This window comes from Galleria mellonella, unplaced genomic scaffold (assembly GCF_026898425.1).
Source record: "Galleria mellonella isolate WM207_F2 unplaced genomic scaffold, CSIRO_AGI_GalMel_v1 utg159, whole genome shotgun sequence".
NCBI lineage: Eukaryota > Metazoa > Arthropoda > Insecta > Lepidoptera > Pyralidae > Galleria > Galleria mellonella.
This window is the reverse complement of record NW_026442004.1, coordinates 2,561,759-2,574,458: the sequence shown is the minus strand read 5'-3', so window position 1 is coordinate 2,574,458 and position 12,700 is coordinate 2,561,759. Positions and strand designations below refer to the sequence as shown.

General features: G+C 32.4%; 1 protein-coding gene and 1 long non-coding RNA gene across 3 annotated transcripts in view; one reads left to right on the top strand and one right to left on the bottom strand.

Moving 5' to 3' along the window:
* Positions 1 to 12,700, top strand: part of LOC113518840 (protein artichoke) — a 116,887-nt gene that overhangs the window by 52,115 nt on the left and 52,072 nt on the right. Inside the window, exon 2 of one of the 2 annotated variants that reach the window (XM_026903845.3) lies at positions 6,755 to 6,779. The exons of the other annotated variant lie outside the window; for it this stretch is intronic. The gene's annotated coding sequence lies outside the window, so the exon portion shown is untranslated. The remainder of the gene's footprint in view (positions 1 to 6,754; positions 6,780 to 12,700) is intronic. 2 annotated transcript variants of the gene reach the window in all.
* The window catches only part of LOC128200144 (uncharacterized), a 43,318-nt gene continuing 40,627 nt past the window's right edge, over positions 10,010 to 12,700 (bottom strand). Inside the window, exons 2-4 of the long non-coding RNA XR_008252562.1 lie at positions 11,833 to 11,923; positions 10,547 to 10,675; positions 10,010 to 10,209 (exon numbers count right to left, since the gene is read on the bottom strand). This is a non-coding gene — a long non-coding RNA (uncharacterized LOC128200144). The remainder of the gene's footprint in view (positions 10,210 to 10,546; positions 10,676 to 11,832; positions 11,924 to 12,700) is intronic.

The following is a 12,700-nucleotide window of genomic DNA, read 5'->3' as shown; positions in this document are numbered from 1 at the left end:
TATAATATTATGATATTTGTTATTAAATCATATTCAAACGGCAGAACGGATTGATTGATTGAAACGTTAGGGTTAATTCTGAGGCGACATTTTTCTAAACCTATCTTTAAAATTAACATTTAAATTTGACATCATAGTTAAATCTTTATTGTAATCAATCAATATGAACTTTTTTTTTAAGAGACTTAAGTAAAAATTAATATAATTTTAGTTTCTAATGGTCCATAAAACAGCAATTTTGCGCAATTTCTACATTAAAATATTAAATGTTTAAGAGGTAAATTTAGGGAAAGGGCATTATGCAGCTAGGATTCTTTTTATCCTAATTACTAAAGATGATGAGCAGCTAGAATGCTACAAACGTTAAAATGAGGCTGTTTCTTTATTTGTTTCGATCTTTTGGTGATTAAATGGCTTAGTCAATTGTAATGAAATTTAGCATACACGTCAGTTTCGACATAGGTCACGTGATACCCTGGCATTGCGTAGAGACGTTGCTTCTCTTTGCATATTTTATCACATATATTACGGGGAGTGTTCAAAGGAATTATTCGGATTAATTCCAGCTACTGAATTTCATTATCATACAACCCGCCATCAGCTAAAATTTCATCTCAATCATCTAGATGAGTGACGGCTTTCCACCGTGCGTTTCTGTAAATATTTTCTTGCACGTACAACTAAAGTATAGAAGCAACTCCCAACAGCAGTATTTCCGAACATAATACGACATTTAAACTTTTAACAAAAGTATATATTCCTTCTTAAAAGGCCGGCTACACTTGAAATTTCTCTGATGTTGTGTGTATCTATAGGCGGCGGTAATCACTTACCGTTAGATGAGCCGCTTACTAATTTGCCTCCAATTTTATAAAAAAATACAACAAGAAGTTTTATTTTTTTATTTTATTGAAATAACTTTATTGACCAAAATAAAATAAGATATACTTAAAAGGCGGACTTAGTGCTAGTAGCACTGTCTACCAGTCAACTTTTGGGATGAACAGAAAATCATGAACGCGACTGAAATAGGTAAAGAAAATAACAACTAATAATGTATACCTATACAAAATAAATAATATATAAAAATAATAGACACAGATATCTATTCGTTACTTCGTTTATCCGCTTTGGGCGATGAATTTTCAAACACCTTAATACTCACCTACGTTATATAAGAAATTCCTGTGCAACATATCCTGTTTATAAACCCACCGTTTTGGCTGTGCGTCGTCTGTCACTCAGTGTCGAGAGTTTTATTAAGTTCATATTTTATTCATATTTCTTAGACATTGAGGAAGTATACTGATAAATTTATTTTTGTAATGAATGAATTAAATTAAACCTCAATGTGACTGGAAGGTTACAACAAGTTTAAAGTATTATATCATCCTCATCATCATCATCATTTTATTAGTCGTTAACTATCCACTGCTAAACATAGATCTCCCCAATAAAGAAGGAAATATGCCAGTAGTTGTCATGCTTGGCGGGCGGGTTGGCAACCGTAGTTAGTCTTTGGTGAAAGTTTACCTCTTAAAACATTAAGAGGGACATTGCCACACTGTCTCACAAAGTTCCTCGACTATTAAATTTTCTTAGTCGCCTCTTACGACACCCACGGGAAAGGAAGGGATATTTATAGGAATATTATAGAACAGGAAGTATTATATAGGAGTTACAAAAATAAAGAAATAGGTTTTGTTAAAAAAGGAGAAGCCTTTCAATCCTTTTTTTGAAGAATATTATGTGATATCTTTGCCAATTATGAATCGTTTTTAATAATTTTGTATTCAATTTTTATTTCCTCTAGATAAGATCTAATATAAAGTTTGTCTCGATTTTCATAGAATAAAATCTTAAATGCTCCAAACAAATATTTTTTCCCAATTCAGTAATTTCTATTACGTACCATTTTATACTTTTTTTTTAAAACGCATCTAAAACGTTAAAGTTTAGGTTACATATTCAATTTAAAAATTATCCACAAATTATTCCATTTGTTATATTCGCTTCACATTACCAATAGTACCTACTTGTAAACAAAGAATTCCATCAAACAGTACGTCGACACTGCAATAGTGAAAGCATATCGATTCGTTTTACAGCTAACAGAGCATTGTTCGGACGCTATGTAATTATCTAGCTCGATGAAAACATTCCTATCGTACGAGTACTCGATGCAAATGATCGATCATGGCGCAGTACTAAGTCCGATGATTTGCGTATTAAGTTTGGGGGTTTCGATTCTCGTTCGGATTATTTTAGGATATTCCAAATTGACTTGGGATTTTTAGTATTTTATGTTTCCAGTTTATCCGGTCTTCACATTTAGTTCGGGGACTAGGTAATTTAATTAGTTATGTGTTGTTAGTAAGTAGCGTAAATTAACGTGGCGAGTATTTTTTTAAATTTATTAACATTTGTTTCGTTTGGTTTTCAATACGTAGGTGATAAACTTATGATCGGTAAATACTGTGAAGTTTTGATCTTCTAGCATGAATCTAATGTATTTTATCCCTTTATATGACGACACTCCCCTGCGGAGACCGTTTCACTGGTAGTAGTAGTACGAGAAGCGAATTGTTCTGCTGCTATGTGTACCTATTTCTCAGATGGCTTTACTTAAAAGTTAAAACTGTTTTTTCTGCACAGAGTATAATCGTATAACTAACTACGAGCCTACTAGTCACCATAGATAATATACGAGGTTTGTCCGGAAAGTACGTATAAAAGTTTTTAAAAATTTTATTTTACAATTATTCAGGTAAATCAATTTTATCCCCTTCAAAGTACTCCCCCTGTGACATAATGCACTTGTGCCAACGCCGTTTCCACTGTGAGAAGGCTCCTTGAAAGTCCTCTGGTTGTAGGTTTCTCAGTAGCTTTTTTTATCTCATTTATGTCCCCCAAATGCCGCCCCCGAAGTACCAATTTGGTTTTTGGGAACAAGAAGTAGTCACACGGGGCCAAATCAGGCGAATAGGGGGGTGTTCGGTCACAGTAATGGAATTTTTACTCAAAAACTCACGGACAACAAGAGAGGTGTGGGCAGGGGCATTGTCGTGGTGAAGAATCCAACGCCCCTCTCGCGCCAATTCTGGACGAACTCGTGCCACACGAGCTTTGAGGCGTCTGAGCACATCGACGTAGAATTTTCCATCAACTGTCTGGCCTGGAGGGACGAATTCTTGATGGACAATCCCCCGAACATCGAAAAAAACAATCAACATTGTCTTGACATTTGAGCGGGATTTTCTTGATTTTTTTGTTCGTGGTTCCCCGGATGTCTTCCACTCTTTGCTTTCACGGCCATTCTTGCCGAGTTTCGAGAGAAACTTGATTACGACGCGCTGCTCTTCAACGGAAGCGGGCTCTATGCCGACGGGGTTTCGTTAAGAGGTAACTTCACAGATGGCGTGACAAGCCAGTTCGCACCGCACGGCGGTCAAACCAGAACTGAAGCATTGTTAGGGACATAAGGAAGGGGTCCTGCGCTTACCTGGCCTCCTCACTCCTCTTTCTCGCATTCCAGAACACTTTTATACGAACTTTCCGGACAGACCTCGTAATATACTAGTAGGCACCATTACGAGTACTAACAATCTACTGCAGGGGGTAACTGATTATTATTAGCTTGTGTAAATTAACAAAAATGTATTTTTTTATATTAGCAGCCTCAAAGTTAGTTATATATTTTTTCAAGTACATTGGAAACCATCATGGTTGATTTCGGGTGAATTTATTTGAGGAACACCAACACCATATTGTATTATAACATATAGGTTTAACAAACATTAAATATAATACAATATTAATGCACATGCCCATTATAGGTATTCACAGCATTTAGTTTAACATAGTTATACAGTGCGAGAAAATGAAGTAACAATCAAATAATATAATGAATTAAATAACACTAGACTACAAATATTTTAAAAGTTGCGTTATTAGCTATAGAAATAAACATGTAACCTAAGTTGTGAGCAATATCAGAAAATACGATTATAAGTGAATTCAATTAAAAATTATTATCAATAAAGGATAATCTCTTTATTGGTAATCCAAGGCAAGCCAAGGTATACTAAAAACACGAGCGGTGTTACCATTTCAATATTAATTTAAAAAGAATTAGTCCATAATAAACTGGTATATTTTTTTGTAATTACACCGAGTTATGAAACAAATATTGTTATTTATATTTTATTGCTGTTCAGAGGCTGAACTCTATAATCCTATAATATATTTACATTTTGCATTATATTTACTGCTAAATAACTATCATTAATGACAGAAACATCGAAACTAACTTCTGTTATACTGTCAATATAAATTATATTGCTAATACAACATTTGGAACCGAAGTTAATTCAATGTTTTAATGAATGGGTACTTACAGCCCTTCTGACATGTTTAGCGTACGAAATCTTACACGATTTATTTCCACGGATACCAGTGACACACACTAATATGAGGATATTATGACTACTATTTCTATGGATAACACTTTTTCTATGTTAATCCTAACAAGACAAAAAGTATTGTATCGCATGAAGGGTGTCATGAGCGTCACACTATACTCTGTTATGTCCATAACACTGCTCATGTCTATAGGCGACGGTTATCACTATTCATAAGGTGGGCTTTGTCAGTTTTTTGTCATTATTAGTATTATAAAAAAGAAAAAATACTTGATTATAAAATCTTAAAAGGTTTAGTTCTTTACTTTGAATGAAAAAAAAACTTCTTAGTTTTATATGAAAAATATCATACGTATTCTTATCATTATATTGTAAAAAATAACCATCACTTGTAATTGTTGACTAGTCTATAATCTAGTTTCGGGACCATCCAGGACCTTTAATAATAAGTGGCCATGATTAGACATGATATAAGACTAATCGAGTATTTTCAACAAAATAGACGTAAGTCATTGCTGGTAATCGTATTTATAAAATAAGAAATATTGTTTTAAGTTCTTCTAGGACATTACCTATTATAAATAAAATTTAAAAAATTTGTTAAGCTGTAAGATATTAGACGCTCTGTATCGTAAGTTAGTGTCGAAGTAAAGAGATATACACGTACAATATGTAGGTAAACTCATTTAGCTTAGAGCGTTCAAGCGGAAAGGTGGAAAATGCCGAGCCTAATACCCTGAGCCGAGTCGAGTTCGGGACTAATTGTATACAGTCGTTTGAGACAGTATTCCCTTGAATTTTCATTAATTCAGCAGATTTGTAGGGTAGATTTGCATTGCTGTATACTGTTGTACATCGTCATCATCATTATAGTCATTGCATTTTTCAAATGACTTCAAAAAAGACTAGAGCGCCTATTTTATTTTTTTATGAATAAAATTTAAAAATTTTAATTTAAATATAGTTGAAAAAACTTCACACTAATTTTGTTTAGACAGAAGTCTTATTTCGGAACAAAATTTTGGATTAAATTATCTATTATTGAAGATAAATCTGCCATAAATCTCTAGTGATATTAAAGTTAAAATTATACTTGACCTATATCAGTCTGTCAAGTTGATTTGATACGATTATCAGTGAATTAATTAACAAGTTTTAAATTATTAATATATATATATATATATATATATATATATATATATATATATATATATACAGATTAAATTAAATAACCTATTATTTATTAGTAAAATAATGATTGGTATAAGTATTTAACAAAACCTTAAAATTTGCATGCTCAGTATCAGCTGAATAGGGAACTATTTACTTATTTTATAAGAACTTTGTCATCACCTATTCAAAACAAATAAAGTATTCTATTATATTCTTTATTAAATTTTTCGTTACAACTTTTAATTAGTTTTAATTCGATAATTTTCTCCTCACTGTGGCAGGAGGGCGTGTGCTTCGTAATATAACACGCAAATTACTGTTGTGTTCTGAAAACTTTGTTTAATGAACTCGAGTTCGCTGATAGTGATTGAGCCGACTTTACATCAAGTCGATGAGCGAACTTGTATTTGTGGTTTGACACATTTCCCGGTGAATGTTGGTTATAAAATTTTTATATTTTAAAGGGACTCAAATAATGTGCTGTTTATTCATTGAGTGTTAATATTTCTAAAGGGAATATAATATTATACTATCGAATATGTATAGATTAAGTCGATCTTTTTAAGAGAGTGTTCTATCTATACATATCTAAATACAAACGATGGATAACGTTGATCGTTTTATATCAGACTCGATGTCGCCACTAATGTCATCTCATATGACAAGTGTCATCTCGATACAATACTTCAATTTAGGAATAAGCATTGATATTAATCTACAACTCGATATCGATATACATTGCCATAGCCCGCGTAATTGTAATGACTATAAAATGCTTATTAATACGATCTTTCACTATATTTCCAAAATATATACTTTTTCATTGATATTATAAAGTTTAAGTAGGCTATGAGGTTAAGTTTAGACAGATTTTAATATCGAAACAATATGACTCGAAGCCGAATATCGATAAATGTATTTAATGCTACTACGTCAACCACTAAGCTCAGGTCTAAAACAATTTTGACATTTAAATATGGAATATCAAATTCATTTTAAAATAGAATTAAGAATATAATGTATATATATAGTTTTTAGTACATATAAAAGAAACAAATCGTATATTTGTAAATAAAAATATTATGTATCGAAGTTCCAAAGAGATAAGATAAATGTAATATATTATATAAATATATAACATTTTAATATTTTTGTTTCAGAATTCAAGGCGTTTCAGAGTTACAGGTCAGTGAATTAATGTGAATAATCACATTAAATTATATAATTATATTATATCACTAGTAGGTTGTAAAAACTTTTTAAAGACGGGATCAGGATTTGAACCCCCATCCCTCTCATATCCGAGCCGAGTATACACCGAAAGGACTACTATCCGTCGGCAAAATTTCAAAATTTTTTAGGGTTCCGTATGAAAGAAGATGGTATTGTACTGTGCTAATGGTGTGCAACGGTGGAGTATCAGTGATGGACGAAACAATGGGCACATGCAACTTTCAATTTCACGATTCGTGATGAATTCACTAGTTTACCATGACCATACCATTTCCAGAGCGGACAGTGTGGACATCGATCTGGCAATGCTATTACTATTGCTAGCAATGGGGACTCACAAACCTATTACTGATAATTCCTTTTTCTCCTATAAGTTACTAGTAATTTCTATTATATTATGCAGTTCTGCGTAAAATAGTTGCTGCGTTTGTTGAATTTAACGTGAGTAAAACAGTTATTGCTTTACATTTTTTTTAATACATGAACAAATGTAATTAAGCAGTTATCGTGTGAATTTTTACCCATTTAACTGTGTTTAAATGGTTAAATGGGTTCAAATTTAAATGGCAGAGACATTCGAATACATATCTGTTTTTTCGCGAACATTTCTATCAACAAAAATGGAATCGTGTAGCCGGTGTAAAATAAATTTAATAGTCGTTTTGTTATGAATATTTATGACTTATAGTAGAATCGAAATGGTCATATAAATTCATTGGGAACGTAATACACTGTGATGGGCGATTTTACCTTTGTTGTGTTCATGCTTCGACAATACTTATTCACCGATAAAACGTAACGAATGATGTTTTATGGTGAGTATATTTTTTTTATGGGTGTAAATTTTGTTTTAGTCACGTATTAGAAATAAAAGATAAATAAGATTTATTTTTATTTAATTACATCAATAATTAAAGGCAATATATTTACGTGTATGTTTTACGAGAGACGGGAATTAATGCTGTCGTTTAGGCAAAATATAATGTTTTTTTTATATTCTATATATCTAGATTCTAGGAATGCTACGAGTATTAATTCTATCCTTCATATTATAATTATTTTCTTTGTCATTTCAGTTATTTCAATGTCATTTTTGCCTAATATTGGACTGTCTGCGTTACAATATTGGACTTATTTCGAATCCTTTAATAATCTTTCGTAAAATTGCTTTATCTTTAAAATCCCTACTATTAATATTTTAAATGTGAAAATGAGTTTGTTATTTTATTACCTTAACGGCTTAATCAATCACTATGAAATTTGACATATAGGTGCTAAAACTTAAAGGATGCCCATAGCTACTTTTTATGTCGGTCCGACATATGCCATTCAAGCGGACGAAGTCGCGGGTAAAAGTTAGTGTTTCCAATAAATGCATTAAGCATCTATATTAAAATTAAATATTTGCTAATTGTAATCTAAGATGCGATAATCAGGTATTTTATTGATTGTTTTAATCAATGAAGGTTTATAGCTGAACAATGTAACATTAACACCGTTATAAGACTTATATAATAAAGATGTTGATAAATTTATTTTATTTATTAGTGTATACCGGTAACTACGTTTGCGTCACCGGAACATGTTATACTTACATTCTAATTAGTAGCGACTAACGACTAGTATGTAATATAAATCTTACTACTGTTATAGATGTGAAAGATTCAGTGGATAGATGATTGTTTGTAATCCGTTCACGTAAAAACTATTGAACGGTTTTGAATGAAATTTAGTATACTTTATATATTGATTCAAGCGGAAAAAGTCGATGGGTGCATTTAGTAATATATAATTTCACATTTGCCGTGTGGTTTCGGCATAGAATAGGCTACCCCTTCCTTTCTTGTGCCGAAGTGTAGCCGAGTAAGCGCGAGGGATGGGAAGCAGTGTCCCTCTTTAAACATCTTTAAAGTCTAGCTGTGGTTGCCAACCCGTCTGCCAAGCATGGCAACTACTGGTAAAACCCCCTAAGGGGGAGGCTTATGTTCAGCAGTGGACTATTAAAGGCTGACATGATCATGATGATGATGACGAATTTCACACCAGTTTATATACGTTAATTTTCGTTTTCTAAATGAACGTAAAGTCAATTATACGTCGACAAATTCTAGAATATGGGGAGAAAGGGGTTGTTAGCAATGGAGTTTGACAGCCCCATTGTTATGCAATATGCCCTATTAGGCCGACCTCCACGTGGTTTCCCCTGGAAACCATCGTGAATAATTCTTATGGAATTTGTCACGATGGGCTAACTGACCTGCTTTATCCTTATCTATCATCCCTCACTGATGCCCCGCCGGTGTATACTGATAGCGCGGGTAGGGTTACCATTCCATTATCACCCTTTAAAAAAAAATCTAGAATATTGTCAAAGAAATTTGATTAACTACTTATAGTAGCAGTTCTTATAACTTTTTTTTCTGAAATAACCGTAGGAACATTCAAATGAAGTCGAGTTATTGGAGATTTTATTATACTGAATTATACATCTATCAAGTTCCTGGGAGCTCCGCTGTGATTCGCAGTGGTTACGAATTTAAATATCAAATCACAAGAGTGATTATCTTGGTAAATGTTAATAACACAGAGCAGCACTACTCTGTTGATTACTTGTGGTTTTATTTATACGAGTGAGATTAAGAACTAGTAGGGGTTTCGTCCATTTAGGTTTATGTTCATAATTGTTTGATTATAATAAAAAAAGTTGGGATTTCCAAAGAGTTTGCATATTCATATTTTATCTGGGTTAACACTTAACTTTTTTTTATGCAACTTAGAATGGCAAGCAAGGTGATAGCCCATCTGATGGAAAGTAGTAATATAATGTCACCTATAGACATAAGCAGTATCATGAACATAACAGAGTATACTGTTTCGCCCATGTAACCACCCATGCATCGCCATTCCTGAAGACTTAGGTGTTTTTCCTCTGTACCCTGTAAAGTCACTGCCATATCCCATCCTTCAAACCGAAACACAGACATGCAAACAACTGCTTCACGGTAGAAACACAAATGGGACAGAGGTACCCAAGCAAAGTCTCCCTCTAGTTATGCGATTAACAGGAATTTAATATTAAAAAAGAAATTAATAGAAAAGAAAAGAAACTATTTAAGCTTTCTAATTGTAATTTTTTCATTATTGTGTTTTGCATATATAGAAGACAAATTTGCAGTAGAATATCTGTGCTACGTTCTCAATGTTTTAATGTGATTCTTTATATTTTTGTAATATACCTTTGTGAATAATTCTTTACCTTTCTTCATATTATGCCAATTTTTTCCATTCAGTAAATATGTTTTGATCTCTTTTAATTATACCTCCAAATGATCCGATTTTCTTTTTTTTGAAGTCCGGATTTTCCTATTTTTTTTTATGTAATCTGTAATAAAATATCTAATATATAAAATAAACATTCACAGTAGTAATAAGTTTAGTAGTAAAAAGTTGTTAGGGAACCTAAATCGATTACTCATTAGAAATATACGTAATCTCGATTAATGTTTTGATCGAGTGGTACAATGATAACATTAGAATTGCGATCATTACGTCACAGTGATCAGTGATCGCTAAGTATAGTATAAAATAAATTGATTTAACGCTTGTTATTTTTTAGAGTCTCATTAAATCAAATTTGTAACTGTACCTGTAGTTACTTATTGTCATATATTCTATATAATATGAAGAAAACAAAACCATTTCCGAAGAGGAGCACTTACAATTTTTAATATTAGCCGAGGGTGCAATAGGCTGGTTGAAAATAACTTGAAGCCCAAAAATCGCGCTCTTCAATGATTTACCTTGACAGGGCCTATGTTCAGTACGCTGATAATGATAACGATGATTAACTGAAAGTAGAAATAAATATCTATACTTATACTTCCTGTATTTTATAAGTCAATCTGTACATTTATATTATTGATAATAATAGTGGTTTATATAGCTCTTCAGGGGTCCACGTGCAATAGAAAAAAATGCAATATCTAGTATAGTTATTACTCAAAAGCAAAATAGTTCTTATGTTAAAATTGGTATGGTATGATTTAAAATACAAAAAGTGCAGGTATTTCTCCTCTAAAATGTTTTAATAGAGGTTGTTTATAGTTCCACTGTTAAGCGGTATATTTCTTGTAGTTCTAATCCACTACGAGATCTGTAGGGGATTGTGTGTAGTTAGAGGCCAACGATATTCTCGGAGTTATCATGTCGCTCGAAAGCTTCCGACTTGGTTTAAGGACCATTATCTAGGGACACTCTGTTGTGTTCGTGTTTCAGAAACAGAGAAACAGCTAATTTGTCCATGAAATTTTACTTAACGTTCGTTATTGTTCAATTAGTGTTTTCCAAACACAATTATCTTTAAATAGTATAAAACAGAATCGTTGTCCGCGTCTATCTCTTTCTTCGTTTACTTCTTTTAACCACGGGTTTTAATACAGATTTTGTTTAGGTTATTTAGATATTTTTTCAAAAGGTTTTTACAATATATTTTCATTAACACCTATGCGAAGGGCTAGTCTCTAGTGTAATATAAAAATATTCTTAAGTATCAAGTAAATGTTTATTTCAATTATAATTTGAAATAAATTAGTTTTTATGTCCTCAATGTTGTTTACATGGTAAGTTTTATTATTTGCACTCAGGATCAAGAGTTAATCACAATAAAAAAATATTATATAAACTCCATAGATCTTAAGTTATCATCACATTAAATTGCATGACATGGTCCAGTAGCTTTTTTTATATCCCTGAGTTGGCAAACAAGCATCTAACTCACCTGATAGTGAGTGGTTACCCTAGCCTATGAACGCCTGTAATACCAGATGTATTACGTGCGCGTTGCCAACCTTGAAGAAAACTCTTTACCCTCTTTTGAAGAATCTTATGCTGTAGTTTCTCTGGAAAACCTCGATACACATTGAGGACATGTGCCCTGAAATTATGGAATCACAGTAAATGGATTTGTGTCTTAGCGGGATTAAACTGGATTAAGTTTTATTCTCACCAATTGGAGACTCTGGCTAGAGTTCTTCCCATTTGAAACACAAGATGTTCATGATTGTTCTCCATGATGAAACGTGGAATATTGTTTGGACCTGTATAGTGGGCATCCCATCAGTACTATAATCCGCATTACAATGAATGTTATCTAAGGTTAACAAATCAGTGTTATGCAGCAAAAACAGTATTGGGGATAGTATAGAGCCTTGTGGGGCACCAGTATTTATGACCATGTAATTGAAGCAGCAACTATCGACTATAATTTTATTATATGTATGGTCTAACAAATTATTCCAATCCGTAAGTGAATAAAAAACAAGTAAGTCTCAGCCTCAGATCAAAATATACGAATGGCTAGAGATAAATCTATTTACGCTAGATTTGAGCTGCAATGTGTTCTCGTACTCGGGGTAACGAACCGCGAAAGTACCTTACAATATGAACAATATGGAGAAAACAACATAAATCGACTCAGTATTTTTTTTGCAAGATTCCTTTTTATGAGTAAATACCTACTTTGCGAACACGTTTCTATTTTATTTACGCTTTGCTTTGCGAATGTCGTGAATTGTGTTTTATGTAATAATATTTATTGTTTTTGTTAATGTGCTTGTGATTTATTTATTGTAATTTACATTTTGTTCGCTTTGGTCGCAATGTCTTTTATATATTAAAATTGCAGTTATTCGTATTATAACTAAAATTAGAAGAAAAGGAGCCGAGAATCCAGTATTTATGCTCGTAACCACAGAGTAGATAATCGCTACGTTATTTAAAAGTTATCATTGTCCTTATATTGACGGATTTGGAAAATGAATTTGCAATTATTTTGTTAAATTCGATCTTGCATTATAGCATTGAATTTTTCGACC